We start from the raw sequence: 19,045 nt of genomic DNA on the forward strand, positions 1-19,045 counted from the left end.
TTAGATTTATCGCCTATCCAAACCGTTGGGCGCCATGTAGTGTAGTTCCTATCATCCCAATAGGCTCTGCGCATTGGAATAATATCTTCAATAGTATAGACGTAGGACAGAGGTTAACTAGGTCTTCTACTGTCGATATTAGACTTAAAGTTTAGTGTTTGCCAGCTAGCTCAGAGTTCACTAGAAACTTTCTCGAATAGACAAGGAGGAGTTTAACTTCCTTGGATAGACAAGAAGGGATTTCGTTTCTGACAACCATAGAACATGACAACTTTGCTCTCCCCTAATCAAGAGTGTATCTCTAGAGTCGTGTGAAAACAAAAGACAACTTATTTTACTCAGTCAGTTCAGTGCATTCTTAGTTTCACCAGATTGTAGAGAAAAGGAAGAGACGGGCGTGTTCAATAAAAAGATGTTATTTATTGATCAGTCTCTTTCTCATACAAGAGAAATGAATCGCTATTATTGCAATACTTATAGTTAAGTAAAATGCATACAGTAATAACAGAATTATAAAATAATACTGTAAAAGCATTGATATGGTTTCTTAGCCATATGATACTTAAAATGGATAAAATAGATACATACATATATACATTGACTAATCGTACTCAACTGGTGCTTCCAACTACGCCTACCCCAATGTACCTGACCTAAGCCTAATACGTGGCGGGAGTAGCTAAGTAGCAGTTTAAGTTAAGTTTGTTTTGCCAAGGGTCTGCTTCAAGAATTCTCTACAAAGGATGATTCAGTTCAGTACCTGGGATTTAGAAGGCTGGAGGGCTGGTATCTCTATCTCAGGTCTTGATATTCCAGCTGCCTGCGAGGGCTGCTTGGAAGCGCCGGAGCTGGATTTCTCGGCAGGAGAAAAGGCAGCGTCTCTCTCTCAGCGCGTCAGAAAGGAGGGGCAGCGTCTGTGGGCTTCGCTGTCAGCTGGGCTCCTCGGCAAGTCTCGCTGCTCCAATCTTGTCACCACCTCGTGTGTTTGCTTAAGGCAATGTCGGTATTATTTATACCTGAAAGGTGCCGGGATTGACGTAAGGATGGACATAAATACGTCAATAAGGATGTCATACGAACTTGATCGTTCGCACATTCTTTACTGAAGTTCTCGGCTAAATCAAAACAATGGCTGTGGGGATTTCCCAGATCGTGGTAGGTTTGATTTGTTTTGAGAACACAGTATGCCTATTAGGGGGCTGGAGGAATAGTGCTTGTCTAATGATGGCACGCGCTATGACCTAATCAGATAACGGGCTTCTGTGTCGTTGTGTGGCTAATCAGATAACGGATTTCTGTGCAGTTGAATGGCTGCTAGTTAATTATTAACCAGACAAGGGTCAGAAGCAGGGGGATCGATACAGTACCCATAATAAATACATCACACAGTTGGACGGTGTTGTGTACCCTGGGCGGACCTCCACGAGGGAGTTCCCCATGACATTGTTGTTTGGAGGGATTGTTGATCTGGGGATCGGTCTCCGGCATGATTGGGATGCTGGAGTGGGAGGGGGGTGGTGGGGTTGGGTTTTAAATAGGTTTGACGGTCCATGCCACTTGAGATGCATTGCAGTAATCCGCTTTGATGATGCTTTTGTTCCCTAGGTTCCTGTGGGGCCACCACACACAGAGTATATAGGAAGAAGGCACAACCTGCCAGTTATTGTCGGTGGGCACTCACACGTCCATGTTAATGATGTTCGAAACTGCCGTAACTAGACAACATTTGAATTTGATAACGTGGAATATCAGGCTTTACTAATCCCCAAAAAATTAGGCAAATATTCACCTATTTTGACAGGTTGTGAGAAGTTGGCCTGGTATATGATGTTCACTATTCTAGTGAGCACCTTGCACCAGTCCAAACAACCCTTATGGTGATGGTTGTAAAGTCAACCTTATAGACCAGCTATCCTAGAGGTAGCATGGACAAAGCAGTCTTAGGCTAAACTCAAGAGGGCATGTGAAGCCAGCTGTTTTACCATATGCAATCCCTTTAATACCAAATGAAAGGACACCACACAGGTTATATATGTAAAATATTACTAAATTAATCCTCTGAACTCGTTATGAGGTCAGAGGCACAAGCACATAAAAAGAGACTTAATTATCATACAATAAGTTGCACAAAATACAGTAATGCATTAGGGGAACTTCAAACCCTATATTAAAATAGTGGTTTAAGAACCACGTCACAAACAAAGGATAGGCCTAGGGCCTGGAGAATCTCTGGGGCTACACTGTACTACCAAAGGATAGGGAGCAGGAGGCCCACGGGATGCGTGTGCAGTGTCTTTACACACACGCGAGTTACCATAGAGTTAGAATGGGAACGAAAGAATTGGAAACTAGTTCTTTTAGGTCACTTTCGGATGGACAAGGAGAAAGCTACTTGAAAGTTAGACACTAGGATAGTTAATACCCAAAGGAGCACCGAAGTACTCGCGTTACCTCACCCACAGGAAGCGGGTGCATAGGTGTCAAAGTGTGTCGGGTTTCGTCACTGAATCCTATGGAGCCTTAAACTTGAAGAAAGATGCTGCAGGCGACCAGAAGAGAAGTGTCCGGTTGGATCCAAGGGCGGATCGAGGATGAAGAGTACCTGAAAGCAGAGGGAACAGAGTCTGGGTCACTAGCCAGTGACCAGGAAGGAACCAGGCGATGTCGCGAAGCAATCAGGTGATGTCGTGAAGCTTGTCTCTGCCGCCACGTGGAACAGCAGGAGGTGTCGACGACGACCAGGCACTGGATACGGACTGTCCCACCAAGGCTCTCGCTGTCGGTGGTGTCGGCTTCTGGATTGGAGTCAACAAGCCTTGGCAAAGGCAACCCACGCAGGAATCGAAGATGGCTTCTGGATCAGACCAGCAAGGTCTGATGGGCTTCTCCTTTTCAGGGAAGCAGGGGCCAGTCTGGAGTAACCAGACCAGCGGTGTAGATTCAAAGGATTGTCGTCACAGAGGCCACTAGCCAACGGGCAAGTGACCGGACAGACGTGTCAAGCAGAAAAATGCAGAAGGGCCCCACGCAGAACTGATCTTCGGTGCAGATGGTGCTCGGGGCTGGGGCTTCTCAATCCCCAATGCACAACTTCGAGGGTGCCTCCGAAGTTGCACGGAAAGCAATCCGCTAGCTTTCCAAGATGGCCAGTCTCACGTCGCCTCCACAGGTCTCAGCTTTGCTGGGGCTGGGGATCGGGCTGAAGGAAGTCTGGAAGTCCGGGCCTTGTCAGGCTCTGTGCTCGGGCTCCGGCGGGAGCATCGACAAAGCAAACCATTGATCGATTGATGGTGCCTGCTTACACAGGGTGGTCACTCCTTGACCACAAGGGAGATTCTTCAGTCTTCTATCTTCAGGTAGAACGTCGAAGGTCCAGAGTTTCGTTTCAAGTTTCAGTCAGGATAAAATCTAAAGTCTTGGGACTCAGCTCCTACCTATATACCAAATTTAGGGGCTGGATTACCTTCTAGGTCCCTCCTATGGGTGGGACCCAGGAAGGGGGTGGTTACACCCCTTTCCCTTTGTCCAGTTTCGCGCCAGAGCTGGGGCAGGAGTGCCCCAGCACCGGTTTGAACTGGACTATGCATGGGACACCTTGTGTGCCTCAGGCAGTGTCTCATTTCATTCAGCCCTCCCTGCCCCAAATACACTATAGCCTGTCTGGGGTGGTGCTAGCACCTCCCAAGACAGGAAACCTATTATCCACGTCTCCCTAGCTGGAAGGACTCCCAGCAGCAGGAGGTCAGACTTGTGTCTGTGGCAGCAGCATCCATTTTGTGATGCTCAGGCTCTGGTTAACTTTAACCGGGATTCGTAGGAACAACAGGTCTTCTCCCTCTAGAAGGGTGGAATGCTACCCCCGTCGCCAGAACTGGCGAGGGGGTAGTATTCCAAAGCGTATGACACCTTACACAACATGTTTTGATAAAGCCAAACCAAAGTTAGCATTTAACCGCGAGGTTCATAATGCACTTAAGAGTATATGGTATGGCAATATCCTAGAACAGCTATAAGGACATGGTCCTGAAAGCTGCAGACAGGCTCAGCTCATGCTAGAGCCTCATCTCACATAAAACCAAGCACTCTGCCTCCAGGATTGTTAAGGCCTGCCATAGGAGTGACTTATAGGTGTATATGTGTCTAGACATAAGAGATATAGGAATACTATATCTAAGCAAGGGGTGATTACACGACCTTGCCCCAGCTGAGTGATCAGTCAGTTGTGGATGGCCAGTCGGGGTGGCATAATTCATGCTGCAGCCCCTGGTGGCCTTGGATGCACCTATGCCCTGGGTACCTATGGTACACTATACAGTGGCTCATAAGGTGACCCAATATCCAATTAGGTATGTACCTAAAGTACATGGAGTCCATTTTATAGTGAGAGCAGATAGCCTGAGGCCCTGATTAGCAGGATCCCAGGCAAACTAAGTCGAAAACCAGCTAAACACTTGGCAAAAAAATCTGGGGTAACCATAGTCAGTTATCCACCTTCCTACACAGGTTACATATTGACATAGCGTTATTGCAAGAGACGCATATTGCCCCAGGTACTAGCAGTCTGTATGGTCATAAATGGGCCGAGTCCATTCATCATTCCACGTATTCCTCATACTCTAGGGGGGGTTACAATTCTGGTTAAAAAGGGCACACCGCTTCGGATTGATCGCACAGAGATAGATGCTAACGGTAGATATGTCTTGATTGCAGGTACACTTAGAGGGCATCAGATAGCGATCATTAATACATATGGTCCCAACACAGATGCACCTGACTTCTACCATGAGATTTGGCAGAAACTTCATGTAGAACAGGGTAGAATTTTGTTATGGGGAGGTGACTTTAATCTCGTCCTGAATGAACGCCTAGACCGCTCAGGTGACACTATAGAGCCGCATCGAAGGGCAAAGGCTAAGGTACTGGATATTATAACGGATTTGCAGATACACGATATATGGGGTACGTAACCCAGAGGCTCTGGAGGCCACGCACATGTCGGCGGCCCATAGTAGTTGGTCGCGTATTGATTTTTGGCTTGGCTCGGGGACGGCACTGCGATGGACCTCAGATGTGACACATCTGCCTAAAACGCTATCGGACCATAACCCCATATTACTGTCCCTTAGGATACCGACATATACGCCACCCCCTTATAGCTGGCGATTTAATGCTAAAGCCCTCACAGATTCAATATACACAGATACTATTACTAATGCTATTAAGGAATACTTTAGTCTTAACGCGCCATCCACTGACGACCCCTGCCTCTTATGGGAGGCTTTCAAAGCTACCCTTAGGGGGGTGTGCATAAGCACTAATGCTGGGATTTTAAGGGACATACGTGGGCAACTTGCACGATGTAAAGCTAGACTAAAGGTGCTGGAACGTGAATATGCTGTTACACAGAGCTCCCACTTATTGGGGGAAATTAGGCAGGCACAGACGGAATATCCGTCATTCGTGGAAAGCGAACTTAAATATCTAAATAGACGGCCAGCTGCAAGAGCCTTTGGTGAGGGAGGTCGGCCTGGCAGGGTTTTGGCATCCAAAATTTGCGAGGGACGTAACTCTCAAACTGTGCTGCAGATTCGGGGTGAAGATGGTGGCTTGAAGACGGACTCCAGTGGCATTTTACAGGGGTTTGTTAAGACTTATAGTATGCTGTATGACTCCCAGCCGGTAGCATCCTCCGAGGAGATACTGAATTACTTGGCGGATGTTGTCATTGCGTGGCTGTCGGACACTCAAAGGGCCTATTTGTCACTGCCCATCACTGTAGAAGAAGTGACGGACATTATAAAATCGCTACCAAATGGTAAAGCCCCGGGCCCAGATGGGTTCACTTGTGAATTCTATAAGACCTTCGTGGATCTGTTAGCCCCTCATCTGGTGGAGATGTATGGAGACGCCTTTGACAAGATGATGCTTCCTCCATCTCTCCGAGAAGCGGTACTGATTACTCTCCTCAAGCCCACGAAAGATCCTACACACTGTGATTCATATTGACCGCTCTCATTAATTAACATAGACTCTAAAATTTTAGCCAAACTCCTTGCTACACGGTTGCAACCCCAGATGCCTAACTTAGTCCTCCCGGACCAGTCAGGTATTATACAATCCCACGCTACTAGCCACAACACTCGAACACTATTTGCGCTTTATCACTACTTAATACCCAATACGAAGGCAGTGGCGGTCATGTTAGATGCCGCCAAGGCTTTCGATTCTATCGAATGGTCATACCTTCTGACAGTGTTGCAGAGGATGGGGGTCCCGCCCACGTATATACAGTGGGTTAGATTATTATACACACAACCAGTAGCCAGAATCCGGGTTAATGGTTATATCTCAGATCCCATACATATAGCGCGAGGAATGAGGCAGGGATGTCCCCTATCACCTCTTTTATTTGCATTAGCCCTGGAACCTCTAGCATGTAAAGTTAGGCAGGGCCATCATGACTCAGCCTTACAGTTCCCCAGTAGACCATTACATATTTCTTTATATGCGGACGATATGTTACTCTATGTTCGTGACCCGGAACAAAAATTGGCACCTCTATTACGCGAATATATAAAATTTGGTGGGTACTCTGGGCTCCAAATCAATTGGGCAAAATCTTCTATTATCCCCTTGACTGACACTACCCTCCCACATTCCCCTGAGTTTCCGCTGGAATGGACTACTGACCCAATCAAATATTTGGGCATTTGGTATCATCGAAATCTAGAGGTCGTTATCAGAACCAATTATGGTAGAGCGATCTCATCACTTGAAGAGAAGATAAATCGCTGGATACAACTACCATTGTCACTAGCAGATCGCATAGCCATTGTGAAAATGGTAATGCTGCCGAAATTCCTTTACCTTTTTAATAACATCCCGATCCCCCCTCCCATGGAGGTGTTCCGTTGTATATCTGCATTGGTGCTTAAACTAATCTGGGCAGGTAAACAACTACGTATAGAGCTGCGAGCTCTAACATTGCCGTATTCTAGGGGTGGATTCTGCGTTCCGGATTTCCACCTGTATTATTTATGTGCTCAGGCACAATACACAACATATTGGTATCATCCAACTCCATATTTAACGCATACGGCTATAGAAGATGGTGATGCATTACCTATACCGCTAACTGCCATTGTGACACACATTAGACCCCCTTTACATGCCAAAGACATCCACACGATCGATACCACAAATGCTGCTTGGCATAAGCTAGGAAGTTTGGCACGTAAATTGTCCCTCTATGCCCCGGCTTTACCGTTACATCACCATCCTGAACTTTCTGTCACGGGAGAGGAAGTTGGTATGCGCTTGTTGAAACAGGTGGGCATTGATAACATGGGGGACCAGTATCAGAATGGGGTTTTCAAAACATCGCAGGATTTGTCCTACATTACAAATCAGACTCTCTTGTTCCGCTTTACCTACCATAGAATACAGGGGGCAATTAAGAAGTTCTACCCCCAACTACCCGGCTGAACCACCGCAGTTGAAAACTCTACAACTCATCATATCCTCCTCGAACACTACGCATTTAGTATCACGGCTCTATGCCGTAGCGCAAGGTGAGATAGCACATAATTCCAACAAAGCCTTGGCGAGATGGAATGCCACATTAGACACGCCACTTACCGAACTGGAATGGCAAGCTGCATGTTCCCTCACTCAAATGTTGACACCAAATGGTAACCTAAGAATTTTGCATTTTAAATACCTTCATCAGACTTATTACACTCCGACGAGGCTTCATAGGTATGGCCTCCGTCAGGATGCAGGTTGTAAGCAATGTGGCTTTGCTCTGGCGAACTTTATACACCTAGCATGGCAATGCCCACTAGTGCAGGAATACTGGGCCAAGGTTACCTCGATATTGGGGGTGATAGTAGAGGTTGAGATAGCTTGTACAGTCCGCACTTGACTATTGGGGCTCCTAAATAGTGTACGAGCTCTTAAGCGCAAATTCTGCATGGTGGCTCTGCTGTTGGCCAAAAGTAGGGTTTCATTATGTTGGGACAGCACAAATGCGCCTCAAATCAAACAATGGATGCAAGATATGTCCTACTGTCAAGATATGCTCCAAACATATGAAGAAGAATTACCTGCCCGATCCTGCCCTAGAGACTATTGGAAATACTTGTCAACATATTTGCTTACCAATCCACTGTTTTAAAATTATTGTCTGCATGAGTCCTTAGTTACTTATTATGTTCGGTGATGCCTAGGGAATATCAGTCATTTTATCAATATTGTATTTGGATGATGAATGCAGTAGTGCTATGGCCGTCATATGAATTACTGATTGTATTTTGATTTTTAAAAATGTCAATATTTTTTTTTTTTTTTTAAATTAAAAAATACGTGCTTCCTTGATCTTGCGGTCTTAGTTCCCCCCAAACATCACACAACCCATGCTCCTGACACATATTACATACAGCCTGATAGACTTTGGGTTTTCTGTCGATATATGGTTCCCCCAACTTCCAATCACTATGAAGATTGATATTAAAATCCCCACACACCATGATTGGCAATTCCCAATGCGCCAATTTGTTTGATATCCACCCGAATAAGGCCGGATTGTCAATATTACTCCCATAAAGAGAGCATAGCGTAAATTTACAAGAACCAGGGGCGCTACAGCTAGCAATTACCCACCGCTCTGCTGTATCTACCTTTACTGAAGAGAAATGGATACCTTTGTTGCTGGCCAAAATTGCCACCCCCGGATACTTACACCCTGCGATGTTGCTCCTATTACATTGTCCCCCAGGTATTTCAAAAGATCTTTCCGACTTCCTTCCACATAGGTCTCTTGGAGACCAACACTGTCGGCCTGTAAAAATCTCAGCCCTTGGGAAACCATTTGTCTTTTCTTAATATCATTCAGGCCACAAATATATATCGATCCGATTCTCAGCTTACTCATCTATAAAATTGTATCAAAACCCCACAATAAGGACTTGTTTGAACAATGTGCCCATTACCCATCGATCTAACCTCTTCCCTTTCCCTCCCCCTGCCCGCCACTTCTCCCCCTCCCCAAGACGACCCTCCCTCCTCCCTCCCCCAAAACCTAGGCAATCAGGCAGAGCCTGAGTGATGTGCATCTGATAAACTGCCCAGCTACCTCCCCTGTGCTAACCCAAAAAAAAGCATAGAAGCGACATTTCATTTCTCCTTTCAATCATAACCTCGAAGAGCTACTGGCCTCCCGACTGGGGGCTCTCCACACCTTTTCCTAATGTTATTATCTCATTTAGGTACCTCTGCGCCATAATTTCTGATCCAAATACACAAGTAGCACCCTTATATTTCACTTAGTCTGGCCGGGTTCTGTAGGAACACCTCTGACCCTGCTTTCTGAAAAGGTATTATCAATTGTCTAAATCGCAAGCGTAATTCCACCGTCGCATGGGCAAAGTCCGGTTTGACAAAAAAAGAGACCCCATTTTACGACTTCTGGGAATTGGGTCGGGCTTGGTCATACTCAAGCTGACGCAGCGGAAAATTCCCAAAAAACACTAAAAAGGCCCTTGGTCGTTCTTGGGGCTGTTTCCTGATCATTAGGGGTACCCGTTAAGCTCTTTGTATCTCGTTGTTCCAGTCCAATTTCACTAGCTCCGGAAAGGTATTTTTTAGCAGGTTCACAATGTACAGCCTTGGATTACCGACTTCCACCCCCTCTTGTACGCCCAAAAAGCGCAAGTTATTTCTCCGCTGTCTATTTTCTTGCTCTTCCAGCTTTAGCATGACGTCTGGTCTGGTTCCACTCTGTCTGGTGCTCTGTTCCTTCGGTGCCTCAACTTCCACTTCGAGGGCTTCAGTCTGTGTTTCCACCATCGTCAACCTTTCTGCAAAGCCCCCACACTTTTTATTAATTTTCCTGATCCTGGCTTGTACTTTTTTATTGGCAATTCTGGCCCTGCGACCATCCGCCCTTACTTCCTCCTGCATCTTCTAAATAGAGCATAGTATCATTGAGAGTGACGGTTCTCTTACTTGGGGATTCCGGTTCTACCATCTCACTTGAACCCTCCATCGCCTCGTCATCCAGGATAGACCGCGTGTCCGAGTGATCCCATTTCAATTGTCTCCCCACTGGCCATCTCTGGCTTTCTTTTCTTTTACGGCCCCCTGTACTCTTCTTCCTCTGTGTTACTACCAGCGGATCTCCTAATGAGGAACCATCTGTTTCCAGGCCCCCTTCCCTACTAGTCGAAGAGATGTCATCTTTTCCAGAGGGAACAGATTCGTCAGTTAGAGAGAAATATTTCTCCCCTATCCCATCGGGCGAAAGTTCCCCTCTGATCTGCTGCCCCACTCTCACCATGTCTCTCTGTACCAGACTTTCATCTATCCCCTGTTTGTTCACGGGCATTTGGCGCAATATTTCACTCATTTGAGTAGTATTCTTGCCTTCCTTTTTATCTGTTAATTTTAAGGCAACACAGTGGTCATCTATTTTCTCTGCCTTACCATCTGCACACTCATCTGGACCACGGAGCAAGTTTCCTGTTGGAACGTCAATTTTTACATTTATCAGGCATGTTTCCTCAGTGCCCACCTCCCCACAATACACATTCTCCTCTGTCCTCAGTGTCATATAAGTTGTATGTGTCTGAGTACGAATTTGCCCCTTACTTGTAGCTTCTGGTACAAACAGGTTACTGAACATAGCGGTGAGAGTGGGCTGCGCCAGGTCATCCTCCATCTGCCGACCTGGTTTCCCTAGACCTTTCTTGGTTCCAGTGTCTTTTTTTAATCCTCTGCTTGTAGTGGCCTGTTGTTTAGCCTTTCCAGTGCTCCTGCTTGCTTTGTTTAGATTTGCTGGTGCCGCAGGTATGGGGCTGCCCCCCATGGAGCTACCAGCGCTGATGCCGGAGCCAGTGCGAGCCTTGTTCACTTTGTCACCCCTTGCTGCCATAATTCCATAAACTTTCCTCCACGTCCGCTGCATCAACTCGGTCCTCACACGGCATGGACACGTCTCTGTTTGCCGCAAAGCTATCAGTAGCAGCAGGAGAAGGGCATTCACAGTCTCATGCGCTGTGTCCGACCTCAGGGTAGCCAGTCCAACCAGCCGCTGACCATCGCATAGATCCATTCAGGGAGGATAGCGGGTGTGCCAGCAGCTAATCACACGGCATCTTGACTTGAAGTCTGAATCCTCATGCTTTGAATTGTATTACACGCCATATCGGATCGCTAAGTGGGGACAGGGGAAAGGCACATTTTGTCCAACATGTGCACTTTATAAAGCCGGTTTGATACATATGTTCGCTACTTGCCGGGAACTCATCAGACTCATACGAGAAATGGAGATCTTCATGAAGGGGAAGTTACAGATACAGGTGAAAATTACCCCACAGGTAATAATGCTTGGAATACATAACCTGGGCTTTGAAGAAGGTGGGGCCTTGATTTGTATAGCTATGGCAGTTTATAGAATTGTCATAGCCTCTTATTGGCTCAACCCTAACCAACCAAATTTTCATAAGTGGTTAGCCCGTTTAATGAAAACGTATAATCTCGAGAAAGCTACATATGATTAAAAGGGTATTAAGGCTAAAGAGAAAGGAGGGAAAATCTGGAAACACCTTGCTACCTGGAGGGACCAAGTGGAGGAATAGGTTTTCGGGATGATTTACCATTAAGATATAAAGCCTGTAGAGATTTCACATATGCACTTTATGGAAATATTGTACCAACTTGGCGTAATGTTGCACTTGAATTAGAATTGAACTAGAGTTTAGAATAGTGGGTAATTCAGATAAGTGAATCATGGCCGAGAATGCTATAATGCCGGTTGAGATTGCATATACGCACTATATTGAAACATTGTTCCTTAATAATGTGACTATTATAAATCAATGAATGGTAGCACTTGCACTTTAGGAGATGGCTTGTGTAAGAATGTGGGAGGAAGAGGAGGATAATATTTTGACTAGATAAGCAAAGGTGTTGAAAGTTTTTCTGTAAATGCACTTTCTTAGTACCTGCCACTCTGCTCTTTGCTAACTAAGCTGCTATTTTGCAAGACAATGAAGAAAGGTTGTATATGCGGTCCAGATGTGCAGCGACCCTTCTATTGATTTTTTTTCTGATGTTTTGATAAAGTATGCTCTGTAGGATTTTAATCCCATCAAATATCGTGTATAAATGAATAATGAGTCTAATGTGATATATGCATGTGCACTTTACATCAAGAAGAGAGCTTCAATAGGGTGTTTTTGTGAGGAATATATATGTATAGACATCCAGGTGCAGTTTGATTGCCCACTTAATGTAGGAACTTGACTATGACTATTAGATAAATTACGGGTGGATTAAAATATGTACAATTGTATGAACGAGTGTAACGTGCTCCGAGAAAGATTTGATAAAATGCGAAAAGGCTGCTATAAAAATGTATTACGATCAACAGAAGCGTGAAAAGAAAGGAACTTTGCTTGGAAAATACAAGACTAGATAAGGGAAAGACTTTGGATAAAGGACTTGTTAAAGTGTAGGTTTGAGAAACACATTACATAATCTGGCAATTTGATTGCTGGCCTAAGAATGGGGTGGGGGGTGGTGTGGGCACAGGGGTAAAAATGGTTAAACATATATGTGAGAACTCTAGAAGGAATTGGACCGGTTTCTGTATATTTTCAGGTTTTTCACTCATTAAAAGATTTATTTAAAAAAAAAAAATAGAACATCCTATTACAGGCTATATTAGCCAATGTGTGGGCATTTGCTTTAAAAAGTAAGTAATTAAAAACAATATTTACAAAGTCACTAAAAGAAACCTAGTGACTTGAAAAGTACAAACCTTTTTTCAAAGGAAGGATGAGTAAAATGGGACCAATGTAATTATATAGGCTGAAGCTATAAAGGCTGGAAGAAAACAACATTGCTCCTTTAAAGCACAGAGCACCAACAGTGTCCTATCATGCCCTCAAGCTGGCATTTGAGCCACTTCTTTTCCACAGAGATGATGAATTATATACAAGCTAAGAGCAATTACCCATATCCTTTTTCCTAGGGGGGTAGGTTATGACTAAAGAGAAGACTGCATGGAGGATAACTAGGATTTCAAGTAAGAAACTATTCCTTCTCCTACTGGGGATCTTCCTTTTAAATCATAAGCACTGAATAGAATAGCAATGCCATCCCTATAATATGTAGAGAAGAAGAAGGAATGCAAAAAGACATACAGCGCACTATCCAAACAGATTACAAAAAGAGGCTTTCCCCACCTGGACATCTGCTCTGCAATCTGTGTCAAGGCAATAGTAGCTTGTGATATTATTTACAGGCCTGCAAGTGGCAACTTTACAAACATCTGCAATGGAAACGTGTCATAATAAATCCAGAGTAGCAGCCCTATCTGTTGCAGAATGAGCTTTGTGCCTACCAGGCAAAGTTATAATGATAATACTGTAACATAGTAAAATATAGGACACAATCCAATGATAAATGAAGTGTTTAGAAGTTGGCACCCCAGTTTGTATACAACCATAATTAACAAATATATGGTCAGATTACCTAGAATTTTTAGTTTTAGAAAGATAAAACTTTGAAACCCTTTCTAACTCAAGAAATTCAAAGTCCTTTCAGCTGGAGAGGAAGGTTTCTGAAATAAGGTTGTAAGGAAGATTGTTTAATTTACATGAAAATCAGAGACAAGTTTACTAAGAAAATTACACTTGGTCTATGAAATACAGTGAAAGATTCCTTGCAACATAGGGTCTGGAATTCAATAATCCTGAGGCCAAACATAATTTCCGCCCAAAAATCTGTTTTGCAGGTGATATGCTGGAGAGGCACCTTATGAATAGGCTAAACAAGGATGGCACATCCGGATAGGGCCAAATTTAACTCCTAGGGAAGAGAAGGTCTCCATGAAGGAGGTTAAACTTTCTTAAACCGTTCTAGAAAATCCTTGACAACAGAAATTGTGAAACAAGAGTTTTGTGAAGGGTTCATCCTCTGAGCAACTGTTGTACCTTTGCAGAAGAAAACTGTAGCCCTGTCATGCAGATTTGTAGAGAGCACTATCACCCTGGAAGGTATCCTGAGCAAGTCTCAGTCTATCAAATCCTAGGGCCTAGTAGGAATAATCAAAAAGCAGGTCTTCAGCTTCTTGTGGAATTTTAAAAAATCAGGAAGCGGCTCTTATGTGTAGTGGCAGGGAGTAAATTGCATTCTTGACCGATTCAATTTGTCCTTCCATCTGCCTGAAAGTTGACACCACTGGTCTCCCGGCCATTGCTCTCATCTGAAAACAGGTGCTTGGAACTAGAAAGACGCCAAAAGCCATTGAGCAGGAAGTGACAAGACCTTACGAGCCGTCAGGTGTTTCACCTTTAGAAGATTCTGACTTCAAAAGGCTAGAATACAGTCTGTCTTCTGAAAAGTACACTATTGATGTTACTATGTCGGAGTCATTGTAGACTTTGTTTTATTTACCATGAAACTCAATTGTTCAACCAGAGACAGAGTCATATTAAAGTGAACCCTGTGGTTCTTTACGGGGTTAACTCTTTATAAGCTGCTTGTCCACATATGGGTAGACATAGATTCACAGTTTACGGTGTGCAAAGGGCTGATTCTAATCGAAAGCCAGGGCTATCATTGGTAATGGGCACTGCCCACCAGAAATCATGAGAATCAGCACTGCTTTCGAATGATGGGAATGTGAAAGTACACATCTTTGAGATCTACAGCTCGTATTCTATTTCCCTGATGGAGTTGGGGGATATTTGGTTAACTGCCAACATAGCAAACAAATTCATAAAGAAAAGTTTTGTAAGTTCTGAAGTCTAATATAGGACGGTGTTCTTTCTTTGCCCTTTTATTCTGAACTAGATGCATGGGGGGCAGGTTCAACAGCATCTTAGATGAGTACAGTGCAGACGTCTTAGCCAAGCAAGTCTAGATGATACTGAGAAGACTTCTTCAGAGGAATAGGCAGAGGTGGTGGCTTGAACCCCAGGGAATAATTATTCTCTACAATATTCAAAACAAAACCTGTCTGCCATAATCTTTTTTCACTCTACCGGATGACTGCCCATGCTTCCCCTTGCAGGAGTGGCATATGGAAGAAGGAAAGAAAGTAGCCCATGTTTGCAGGGCTTTCTTATGGCTGCTGATGTTGACTGGCCGTCTCTTCTTTTCATAGCTTTTCGCAGCAGAGGCTTTTTGAAGTTGTTTATATTACTGTTGGATCCCCTACGGAGCTTGAATCCTCTGATGTTGAAACCGTCATTTGAAATGCTTCAAGTATTGTTTTTTGTAATTCTTATGCTTTTCTAAGCCAGCTGATGTAGGAGTTTTCAAATCTGTTTTCATGTGCTGCATTTCTACGGCAGCATTAGCTTCAAAATAAGTAATTCCAAACAAAGGAAAATTCTTTCTTGAGAGTTCCATCTTTAAGCCTGTAAAACAAAGCTAGCGTGATCAGCAAAGAGCCAGGCCATGACAATAGCCATGGTCAGCTAGGTAACCAGCAGCAGCACTAATCACTTGGTTGCATACCATCATAACTTCTTGGAGTACTTTGGAGATTTCCTGTCTGTCCGCTCCTGGTAACTAGTTTTGACATTTCTTAAGAGTCTCCCAAAGAGAACTAGCTTCCCATCCAAGAAGAGCTTTGGCGCTGGCTGTTTGCACAGCCATAGCCGCTGTACTGCAGAACTCCCTGCCTTTGAAATCCATCCTCTTAGTTTCCTTCTCAAGAAGCACTATGGAAACTAGTGACATGGGGTGGTGTTTCCTTGTTGCTGTTATTGTGACTGAGTCAGGAAGAGGATCTGCATGCAGAAAGAGAGAATCCTGCTCTGGAACCTTGTATGTCTTTTGAAACAATGACGGGGCAGACATGGCTGAAGCTGGAGCTATTAACAACTATATTGCAGGTTCAAGAAGTCCTGGAACCAACAGCAACAAAGGGCGAGCAGATCACAAACGTAAACCTTTCACAGATTACTGAAGATTTGATATGGACCAACAACATTTTTTATTCAATTTTTTGATACGTTTCACGAAACATCATAGAAGAGGGATCATCAGCAGCATCAAGTGGTGAAACCCTGGCTGTCAGCAAATAATATGCGTCAGAGTAGTGACGAACGAATTAAAGCAGATGCAATAGAGTAAGGATGTTTAGCAGTGTTGTGAAGGTCTGGACTGATGCGTTGACCTTAACCAATGAGTAGATCTAGAGCTGTACCTAAACTGATGATGTGAAGGAGAACAATGACCTCCTTATCTACTTCTAGAATTTCTCCTCTGAGATCTGGACCTTGTTCTAGAAGATCTTGGTCTCCTAGTTTCGGTCACGGGAGGGAGGAGGCAGAGGAGCAATCAAAGGAGGTAAGGTCAGAGGATGCCGAATTGGTGATGTAAGAGCTGATGGAAGAGACACTATGAGTTGCATAGGCTCCTTTTTGAAGTCAAGCAAGCAGTGACACAGACCACTTTCGGCATGTCAAATGGGCCTGTTTTCTTCTCTAGAAGTGAGATATTTCCTTGGATCTCCCCTGTGGGGGACCCTTAGAGGCCAAAGAAGACAGACAGGGTGAGGAAACACCCTCTCCACGTCTCTCAGCACTTCTGGGCACTTCACGTCTGCACAGCTCTTCCTAAAGACCGCACAGTCATACCTTCTCCCTGTCCTTTAAAGTTCTCCGCAACAACTTCTTACAGAATTTGCCGGAGTCGGAATGTTAAGAGGACGTGAGGTACACTTACAGACCGAGTGAGGGTCAGTTTGGCCCTTTTTTTCCCATGTAGATCAAGAGAGAACTGATGAAGGAATGTAGGTGACTATCAACCCCAAAATTCTTAATGAGTATGTGCTTAGAGGGCGAAGGGCCCTCATTAAATCAGGGACACAAAGGTAACCCAAAGCAAGGGTGCCAAATCGAACCAAGTAGGTTGAATAATGATTTTGCATTCCTTCGTGTGATGTATGGAATGAATGTAAAATAGGCAGAGTCACTAAACTAAGTAAAGCTCAGATGAAGGTTAATGACCCGCAGGGGCAAGGTGAAGGCAGTAGCATGCTGGCTGGGTGAAGGTGGACGGATGATTCATAATAATTGATCTGCTATCCATGTTATACAGTTTCAATCATAACTAGGGTACCTCACCATTAAAAAAATAAAAAAATAAAGGATACACCCCAAGATATTTCTATCAAAACAGAAATCCCTGCTATTATCCAGTATAATTTATCTGAATTCCTGCTCCGCGGTTAAGTTCGCCAGGTGGTAGTCACCTCACCTTGGTGTGGATAGGTCACCAATGATGAAGCATGCCACAAAAAAAATGAGTGAGTTCCCTATCCATATCTTTTTGGATACCTGCAGAGATTTTTTTAAAATGACAATTGTTCATGCTTCCTTTTTGACCTTAGCACCTTTGTGTGGTATATTTCATGAGCCTTTATTTTTCTTTCAGTTAGGACACTTCATAAAAAGGATGATATTTTGTGAAGTCAAAAATATTTTTTTCCAGTAAAAAGAACAAAAATGTGCTTTTTGTCTTAAAAGACACCAAGCAAAAGAGTTGGAAAGTTTTTCCAAGAAAAAACCTCTAAGATGCTCCTGTCAACAGAAGCCAGAATAACTGCTATCTTCCGGGCATGATGGGATACTAGGGTGCTCGGTGCCTTACAGGAGCAACACATTTTTCGCCTGGCCCTTCAGGCTTCAGCCTTATGGATACATTGTTTGTTTCGATTTTCTTTGAGAGTGCTTTTCAGGTCACTAGGTTTCTTTTTTTTTTGTTTTTACTTTATATATATTTTTTTTAAACGTTCCTTTTTTTAAGGAAATGCTCAAAATTAGATCAATATAGCTTGTTACAGGCTGTTCTAATACATTTTTATACAGAAAGAAACTGTATATATAATTAATACATGGTTTAGTTAATAAAAAAAAAAAGGTACTCCAGGATCCTGCACATGGGCAGGAATATTCAGTGCTTATTAGTTAGAATGGAGATCCCCTGGAGGAGAACTGTTACTGATTTTAAAGGGTGCCCTCACCTTTAGTCTATCTCGGTTGTCCTTATGTTGCATTAACAAGAGTTTTCTAGGATAACTTTAAATCCAGATGCCGTCCCCACAGACTGTCAGGAGATCTAGTAGTGGTGGCGTAGAGTGTAATGGGTCCTTTAGATGGAGTATGATGTCATCTGCAAATAACTATTTAGTGAGCTGTTCTGCTAAAGTCCAGCATCTGTATGCCTTTCGTCTGTTATCCTTGAACCATTGCTATTGTAGTATAAGTGTGAAAAGGCAGGGCATATCTGCCTCATGTACTTTTGAATCGTAAATTTGTCTGAGAATACATTGTAGGATAAGATTCTTGTTCGCTTGTGCATGTATTGGGCCACAACTATCCTAATGCAGGCTTCCCTCACGCTGAATTCAGACACTACTCTCCTTACAAAGGTAAGGCCCATCCTGTTGAAGGACTTCTAAGCATACACAACCAGGAAAACGAAAGGGATCTTTTTATTATTTGCTTCTCAACAAGGTGAACCGTCCTCTTAACAATTTAAAAAGTCTGTCTTTTACAAAGCCTAATTGGTCTTCGTGTATTATGTTCACTAGGATGGAGGAACATCTTGCAGGCGGCACCTTCAAATACAGTTTGCGGTCAATACTTAGGAGCGGCAAATCCTGGTTATTTAAAGAACTTGATCCACTTCGTAGTAGACAGCACTTGTGCCCCTGTGAAAGGAGCTGCGAGAGACTCAGGATGGTACATTTATTAAGCAATATGATAGGTATATACAAAAATGTGTCAGTTTCTCACAAATCTCTCCACTTTCATTCCATGCTTAAGCACAGGTACAAGTTTACCACCAGAATTTTTAAGTACTTTTCCAGCCTCATGCATGATACCTATATTTCCCACCCAGACCGCTCTGAAAAAACAAACAGTAGCCTCTTCCTCTACCACCTGAATTTCTTTGGGCACTGTAAGTGGCAGAAAAGCAGTATATAAATACTACAATTTCACACAATTTTTGAACATGTGTA

General features: G+C 43.7%; 1 protein-coding gene across 4 annotated transcripts in view; it reads right to left on the reverse strand.

Moving 5' to 3' along the window:
- NAA35 (N-alpha-acetyltransferase 35, NatC auxiliary subunit) overlaps positions 1-19,045 on the reverse strand; it is a 423,189-nt gene that overhangs the window by 179,435 nt on the left and 224,709 nt on the right. The window lies entirely within an intron of this gene.

The sequence above is a fragment of the Lissotriton helveticus genome, chromosome 2_1 (genome assembly GCF_964261635.1).
Source record: "Lissotriton helveticus chromosome 2_1, aLisHel1.1, whole genome shotgun sequence".
In the NCBI taxonomy this organism is placed as follows: Eukaryota; Metazoa; Chordata; class Amphibia; order Caudata; family Salamandridae; genus Lissotriton; species Lissotriton helveticus.